The following is a 9,228-nucleotide window of genomic DNA, read 5'->3' on the forward strand; positions in this document are numbered from 1 at the left end:
CATCATAAGATAGGGTTGCTGCTCTGAGCTCCCGGGTGACGTCATGAGAAGGGCCGAGCTCTGTATCCACAAAGTATTTATCCAATGATTGGTCATACCAAGGCCCCGTCTATCAGATGACGTTTGCCGGGTACTTCAACGCAGCAACCCTATCTTATGTTTTCCTTTTTGGACCGTCTTCCGCTCAGTCGCATTTCAGCAGGATAAAGGTGTCGTCATTTCACATAAGTCAGAGAGGTCAAACAAGGCCACCGTGATCGGAAGAGGAACCAAACAGCACAACATAAGGTAGAGTTGCTACTCTGAACTACTCGGGTGACGTCATTAGAAGGGCGGGGTTCCGAACCCACAAAATATCTGATCAATGATTGGTCGGTAATTCCCAAGCCCCACCTATCAGATGACGTCATCCAGGTACTTCAACAAACCAACCCTATCTTATGTTCTGTTTGGACCGTCTTCTGCTCAGAGTCGCATTTCAGCATTTGCCCGAGCTTTTTTTATAATTATTATCACCATAAGGAGTCTTCTAACCAGCGAGGCCTAGAAAGGCCACCGTGAGCGGAAGAGGAATCAAACAGCACAACATGAGGTAGGGTTGCTTCTCTGAGTTACCCGGATGACGCCATGATAAGGGCGGGGTTTTGTATATACAAATTATCTGATCAATGATTGGTCGGTCATGTCCAAGCGCCACCTATCAGATGACGTCAGCCGGGTACTTCAACACAGCAACCCTACCTTATGTTCTCCTGTTTGGACCGTCTTCCGCTCAGAGTCGCATTTCAGCAGTTGACCGAGCTTATTAAAGAGTCAACATTCACATGAATGAGCCAGTGAGGCCAAGAAAGGCCACCGTGAGTGGAAGAGAAACCAAGCAGCACAACATAAGGTAGGGTTGCTACTCTGAGCTACCCGGGTGACTTCATGAGAAGGGCAGGCCTCTGCACCCACAAATTATCTGATCAATGACTGGTCGGTAAGACCCAAGCCCCACCTCTCACAAAACGTCATCTGGGTACTTCAACAAACCAAAACGGTCTTATGTTCTGTTTGGACCGTCTTCTGCTCAGAGTCGCATTTCACCAGGATAAAGCCGTCGTCTCTTCACATAAGCCCGCGAGGTGAAACAAGGCTACTGTGAGAGGAACAGGAAGCAAACAGGACATCATAAGGTAGGGTTGCTACTCTGAGCTCCCGGGTGACGTCATGAGAAGTGTGGGGCTCAGAACCCACAAATTATCTGATCAATGATTGTTCGTTAAGTTCCAAGCCCCACCTATCAGATGACGTCATCCGGCTGCTTCAACGCAGGAACCCTACCGTATGTTCTCCTGTTTGGATCGTCTTCCGCACAGAGTCGCATTTCAGTAGTTGACCGAGCTTATCAAAGAGTCAACATTCACATGAATGAGCCAGCGAGGCCAAGAAAGGCCACCGTGAGTGGAAGAGAAACCAAACAGGACATCATAAGGTAGGGTTCCTACTCTGAGTTCCCGGGGGACGTCATGAGGATTGAGCTCTGTAATCCACATAGTATGTGTCCAATGATTTGTTATACCCAGGCCACGCCTATCAGATGACGGCAGCCAGGTACTTCAACGAAGCAACCCTATCTTATGTTCTCCTGTTTGCTACTATGAGGTAACCGGGTGACGTCATGTGAAGGGCGGGGTTCGGAACCCACAAATTATGTGATCAATGATTGGTCGGTAAGTTCCAAACCCCACCTATCAGATGAGGTCATCGGAATACTTCAACACACCAACCATACCTTATGTTCTCCTTTTTTGACCGTCTTCCAACCATAGTCGCATTTCAGTAGTTGACCGAGCTTATCAAAGAGTCAACATTCACATGATTGAGCCAGTCTGGCCAAGTAAGGCCACCGTGAGCGGAAGAGAAACCAAACAGCACATCATAAGGTAGGGTTGCTACTCTGAGCTACCCGGGTGACTTCATGAGAAGGGCAGGCCTCTGCACCCACAAATTATCTGATCAATGATTGGTCGGTCAATCCCAAACCCCACCTATCAGGTGACGTCACCCGGCTACTTCATTGAGGCAACCCTAATCATGTTCTGTTTGGACCGTCATCCGCCTAGAGTCGCATTTCAGTAGTTGACCGAGCTTATCAAAGAGTCAACATTCACATGATTGAGCCAGTGTGGCCAAGTAAGGCCACCGTGAGCGGAAGAGAAACCAAACGGGACATCATAAGGTAGGGTTGTATTCTGAGTTCCCGGGTGACGTCATGAGGGTGGAGCTCTGTAATCCACATAGTATGTATCCAATGATTGGTTATACCCAGGCCCCGACTATCAGATGACGTCAGCCGGGTACTTAAACGCAGCAACCCTAAGGATCTTATGTTCTGTTTCGACCATCTTCCGCTCAGAGTCGCATTTTATCAGGATAAAGCCGCCGTCATTTTACATAATCTAGCGAGACTAAACAAGGCCACCGTGAGCGGAAGAGGAGTCAAACAGCACAACATAAGGTACTGTCGTTACTTTGAGATGCCCGAGTGACGTCATGAGAAGGGCTGGATTTTGTACCTATAAACCATCTGACCAATCGATTGGTCATGTCCAAGCCCCAGGTATCAGACGACGTCATCCGGATACTTCAACGCAGCAACCCTACCTTATGTTCTCCTATTTGGACCGTCTTCCGCCGAAATTCGCATTTCAGTGGTTGACCGAGCTTATTAAAGAGTCAACATTCACATGAATGAGCCAGCGAGGCAAAGAAAGACGACGTGAGGGGAAGAGAAACCAAACAGGACATCATAAGGTAGGGCTGCTACTCTGAGCTCCCGTGTGACGTCATGAGAAGAGCGGGGCTCTGAACACACAAATTATCTGATCAATGGTTGGTCGTTAAGTTCCAAACCCCACCTATCAGATGACGTCTTCCGGGTACTTCAACACACCAACCCTACCTTAATGTTCTCCTGTTTGCACCGTCTTTCGCCCATAATCACATTGCAGCAATTGACCGAGTTTATTAAAGAGTCGACATTCACATGAATGGGCCAGTGAGGCCAAGAAAGGCCACCGCGAGCCTAAGAGAAACCAAACAGGACATCATAAGGTATGGTTGTATTCTGAGTTCCAGGGTGACGTCATGAAGGTGGAGCTCCGTAATCCACATAGTATGTGTCCAATGATTGGTTGTACCCAGGCCACGCCTATGAGGTGTCGTCAGCCGTGTACTTGAACGCAGCAACCCTATCTTATGTTCTCCTGTTTACACCGTCTTCCGCTCAGAGTCGCATTTCAGCAGGATAAAGGCGCCTTCATTTCACATAATCCAGCGAGGCCAAACAAGGCTACCGTGAGCGGAAGAGGAATCAAACAGCACAACATAACGTAGGGTTGCTACTCTGAGGTACCCGGGTGACGTCAAGAGAAAGGCTGGGTTAGGAACCCACAAATTATCTGATCAATGATTGGTCGGTCAATTGCAATCCCCACCTATCAGATGACGTCATCAGGCTACTTTAACGCAGCAACCCTACCTTATGTTCTACTATTTGGACCGTCTTCCGCCCAGAGTCGCAATTCAGCAGTTGACCGAGCTTATTAAAGAGTCAACATTCACATGAATGAGCCAGCGAGGCCAAGAAAGGCGACGTAAGGGGGAGAGAAACCAAACAGGACATCATAAGGTAGGGTTGCTACTCTGAGCTCCCGGGTGACGTCATGAGAAGAGCTGGGCTTTGAACACATAAATTATCTGATCAATGACTGGTCGTTAAGTTCCAAACCCCACCTATCAGATGACGTCAACCGAATACTTCAACACACCAACCCTACCTTATGTTCTCCTTTTTTGACCGTCTTCCGCCCATAGTCGCATTGAAGTATTTGACCGAGCTTATTAAAGAGTGAACATTCACATGTATGAGCGACCCAACGATGCCAAAAAAGGCCACCGTGAGCGGAAGAGAAACCAAACAGCACATCATAAGGTAGGGTTGCTTCTCTGAGCTCCCGGTTGATGTCATGAGAAGGGCGGGGCTCTGAACACACAAATTATCTGATCAACGATTGGTCGGTCAATCCCAAACCTCACCTATCAGATGATGTCAGCCGACAACTTCAACGCAGCAACCCTATCTTATGATCTCCTGTTTGGACCGTCTTCCGCTCAGAGTCGCATTTCAGCAGGATAAAGCCGCCGTCATTTCACATAATCCAGCGAGGCTAAACAAGGCCACCGTAAACGGAAAAGGAACTAAACAGCACAACATAAGGTAAGGTTGCTACTTTGAGTTGCCTGAGTGATGTCATGAGAAGGGCGGGATTTTGTACCTATAAACCATCTGACCAATAGATTGGTCATGTCCAAGCCCCAACAATTAGACGACGTCATCCGGATACTTCAACGCAGCAACCCCACCTTATGTTCTCCTATTTGCACAGTCTTCCTCCCAATTTCGCATTTCAGCAGTTGACCGAGCTTATTAAAGAGTCAACATATGCAAGAATGAACCAACGAGGCAAAGAAACACGACGTGAGGGGAAGAGAAACCAAACTGGACATCATAAGTTAGGGTTGCTACTCTGAGCTCCCGAGTGACGTCATGAGAAGAGCGGGGCTCTGAACACAAATTATCTGATCAATGGTTGGTCGGTAAGTTCCAAACCCCACCTATCAGATGACGTCTTCCGCGTACTTCAACACACCAACCCTACCTTATGTTCTCCTTTTTGGACCGTCTTCCACCAAGAGTCGCATTTCAGCAGTTGACCGAGCTTATCAAAGAGTCAACATTCACATGATTGAGCCAATGAGGCCAATTAAGGCCACCGTGACCGTAAGAGGAACCAAACAGCACAACATAAGGTAGGGTTGCTACTCTGAGTTGCCCGAGTGACGTCATGAGAAGGGCGGGGTATTGTATATAGAAACAATCTGATCAATGATTGGTCGGTCATGTCCAAGAGCCACCTTTCATGTGACGTCATCCTTATGTTCTGTTTGGAGCGTCTTCTGCTCAGTGTCGCATTTCAGCATTTGCCAGAGCTTTATTATTATTATTATTGTTATTATTATTATTATTATTATTATTATTATTATTATTATTATTATTATTATTATTATTATTATTATTGTTATTATTATTATTATCACTATTGTTATTGGACACATACTCTTTGGATTACAGAGCTCCACCCTCATGACGTCACCCGGGAACTCAGAGTAGCAACCCTACCTTATGATGTCCTGTTTGGTTTCTCTTCCGCTCACGGTGGCCTTACTTGGCCTCATTGGCTCAATCATGTGAATGTTGACTCTTTGATAAGCTCGGTCAACTACTGAAATGCGACTCTAGGCGGAAGACGGTCCAAATAGGAGAACATAATTAGGGTTGCTGCAATGAAGTAGTCGGCTGACGTCATCTGATAGGTGGGGTTTGGAATTGACCGACCAATCATTGATCAGATAATTTGTGTGTTCAGCGCCCCGCACTTCTCATGACGTCACCCGGGAGCTCAGAGTAGCAACCCTACCTTATGATGTGCTGTTTGGTTCCTCTTCCGCTCACGGTGGCCTTGTTTAGTTAGCCTCGCTGGATTATGTGAAATGACGGCGGCTTTATCCTACTGAAATGCGACTCTGAGGGGAAGACGGTCCAAACAGGAGAACAAAAGATAGGGTTGCTGCGTTGAAGTTGTCGGCTGACGTCATCTGATAGGTGGGGTTTGGGATTGACCGACCAATCATTGATCAGACAATTTGTGGGTTCCGAACCCCGCCTTTCTCATGACGTCACCCGGGTACCTCAGAGTAGCAACCCTACCTTATGTTGTGCTGTTTGATTCCTCTAACGCTCACGGTGGCCTTGTTTGGCCTCGCTGGATTATGTGAAATGAAGGCGCCTTTATCATGCTGAAATGCAACTCTGAGCGGAAGACGGTCTAAACAGGAGAACATAAGATAGGGTTGCTGCGTTGAAGTACCTGGCCGACGTCATCTGATAGGCGGGGCCTGGGTATAACCAATCATTGGACACATACTATGTGGATTACAGAGCTCCACCCTCATGACGTCACTCGAAAACTCAGAATGTAACCCTACCTTGTGATGGCCTGTTTGGTTTCTTTTAGGCTCCGCTCACGGAGGCCTTTCTTGGCCTCGCTGGCTAGAAGACTCCTTATGGTAATAATAATAACAATAATAATAATAATAAAGCTCGGGCAAATGCTGAAATGCGACACCACCCCTACCTTATGTTCTCCTTTTTGGACCGTCTTCCACACATAGTCGTATTGCAGCAGTTGACCGGGCTTATTAAAGAGTCGACATTCATATGAATGAGCCAACGAGGTCAAGAAAGGCCACCGTGAGGAGAAGAGAAACCAAACAGGACATCATAAGGTACGGTTGCTACTCTGAGCTCCCGGGTGACGTCATGAGAAGGGCGGAGTTCTGAACCCAAAAATTATCTGATCAATGATTAGTCGGTCAATTCCAATCCCCACATATCAGATGTCGTCTTCCGGCTACTTCAACGCAGCAACCCACCTTATGTTCTCCTATTTGGACCGTCTTCCGCCCAGAGTCGCATTTCAACAGTTGACCGAGCTTATCAGAGTCAACATTCACATGATTGAGCCAGTGAGGACAAGTAAGGCCACCGTGAGCGGAAGATGAACCAAACAGCACACCATAAGGTAGGGTTGCTTTTCTGAGCTCCCGCATGACGTCATGAGGGTGGTGCTCTATAATCCACATACTATGTGTACAATGATTGGTTATACCCAGGCCCCGCCTATCAGATGATGTCAGCCAGATACTTCAATGCAGCAACGCTATCTTATGTTCTCCTGTTTAGACCGTCTTCCGCTCAGAGTCGCATTTCAGCAGGATAAAGTCGCCTTCATTTCACATAATCCAGCGAGGTCAAACAAGGCTACCGTGAGCGTAAGAGGAACCAAACAGCACAACATAAGGTAGGGTTGCTACTCTGAGGTACCCGGGTGACGTCATGAGAAAGGTGGGATTCGGAACCCACAAATTGTCTGATCAATGATTGGTCGGTCAATCCCAAACCCTACCTATCAGATGACGTCAGCCGACAACTTCAACGCAGCAACCCTATCTTATGTTCTCCTGTTTGGACCGTCTTCCGCCCAGAGTAGCATTTCAGCAGGATAAAGCCGCCGTCATTTCACATAATCCAGCGAGGCTAACTAAACAAGGCCACCGTAACCGGAAGAGGAATCAAACAGCACAACATAAGGTAGGGTTGCTATTCTGAGTTGCGCGAGTGACGTCATAAGAAGGGTGGGATTTTGTACCTATAAACCATCTGACCAATGATTGGACATGTACAAGCCCTACCTATCAGACGACGTCATCCGGATACTTCAACGCAGGATCCCTACCTTATTTTCTCCTATTTGGACCGTCTTCCGCCCAGAGTCGCATTTTAGCAGTTGACCTAGCTTATTAAAGAGTCAACATTTGCATGAATGAGCCAGCGAGGCAAAGAAAGACGACGTGAGGGGAAGGGAAACCAAACAGGACATAATAAGGTAGTGTTGCTACTCTGAGCTCCCGGGTGACGTCATGAGGGTGGAGCTCTGTAATCCACAAAATATTTGTCCAATGATTGGTTATACCAAGGCCCCGTCTATCAGATGATGACAGCCGGGTACTTCGACGCAGTAACCCAATTTATGTTTTCCTTTTTGGACCGTCTTCCGCTCAGAGTCGCATTTCAGCAGGATAAAGCCGTCCTCATATCACATAAACCAGCGAGATTCAAACAAGAGCACAGTGAACGGAAGAGGAACCGAACAGCACAACATAATGTAGGGATGCCACTCTGAGCTACCCGAATGAAGTCATGAGAAGGGCGGGGCTCTGAACCCACAAATTATCTGACCCCGTGAGCGAAAGAGGAATCAAACAGCACAACATGAGGGGTGAGTTATGACCCACACCACCGTCGCCAACCTGTGTGCTATACACAACCAGCTGCAACGATGGCCGCTATCCACCCCACCACCTGAATCTCAGCCACAACACCCTGCCCCCACACACCACTCCGCCCACAATGAGTAGTATCAACCCCACAGCTAGGCCTCAACCCCCTCTTTACCAAATCATTCTCTCTAACCATCTCACTTTGCACACCACCTCGACCAAAACACCCTATATCTGCCACTCTATCATCAAACACATTCAACAGACCTTCAAAATACTCACTCCATCTCCTTCTCACATCAGGAACAGATGAAGAAAGGCCACTTCCACTCACATCCATTCTCTAGCTGTCATATGTAATGCACCAAAACCACAGCTCCCTATCTGCAGCCAGGCCCCACAGACCTTTCCATAGTTCAATCCACTGACAGCACGTTGACCCCAGTATACCAGAGTGTTCCAATTTACTTCAGTCATAATACTGATAATAATGATAATGATGATTATAATAATGATAATGATAATGATTTTTCTTTTCATACATGGTTGCCTTTTCCCGCTTGGGTGAGGTAGTCTCAAGAACAGATGACAGAGCTGAGCCTCAGAGCAAAAATTCCTCTGAGTTACCCGGATGACGTCATGATATGGGCGGGGTTTTGTATATACAAACCATCTGATCAATGATTGGTCGGTCATGCCCAAGCGCCACCTATCATATGACATCATCTAGGTACTTCAACAGCCATGAGGGAGCGGCCGACGAACGTTCACCCTCTTGCCCACATTGTGGGAAGACCTTCGCCAGCTTTCGGGGCCGCAGGGTCCACGAGAGGCAGGCACATGCCGGCTCCTTTCCCCAGGAGTTGGCTACCAGGCACGTTCTGTCCAAGGCTCAGTGATCTGACGGGGAGAGGGAGCTCCTCGCCAGGGCTGAGGCTGGGATGGCAGCTGGTCCCTCACTAGTTGCCGGACAGGGCTTGAACCAGCGGTTGCGGGAGATTGTTCCATCTAGGACGGTCGAAGCGATCAAAGTCTCCGACGCAAAGCGTCGTATAAGACAAGGGTTCAGGAACTGACTTTCAACTTAAACCTCCTCCAGGAAACTGGTGAGAGCGAGGTGCTGGATGGTGCGCCGATTGAGAGGCGTGTCCCAGCCACAACGCGAAGCAACACGCGGAATGACGCCCCGGGGGAAGCACCACGTACAGGGATGTACGCGAGTGCGGAACCCAGTGGTAAGATGACCATTTCTCCCACGGTTTGATCTGTCCCAGTCATTCCGCG

This window comes from Panulirus ornatus, chromosome 60, assembly GCF_036320965.1.
Source record: "Panulirus ornatus isolate Po-2019 chromosome 60, ASM3632096v1, whole genome shotgun sequence".
NCBI lineage: Eukaryota > Metazoa > Arthropoda > Malacostraca > Decapoda > Palinuridae > Panulirus > Panulirus ornatus.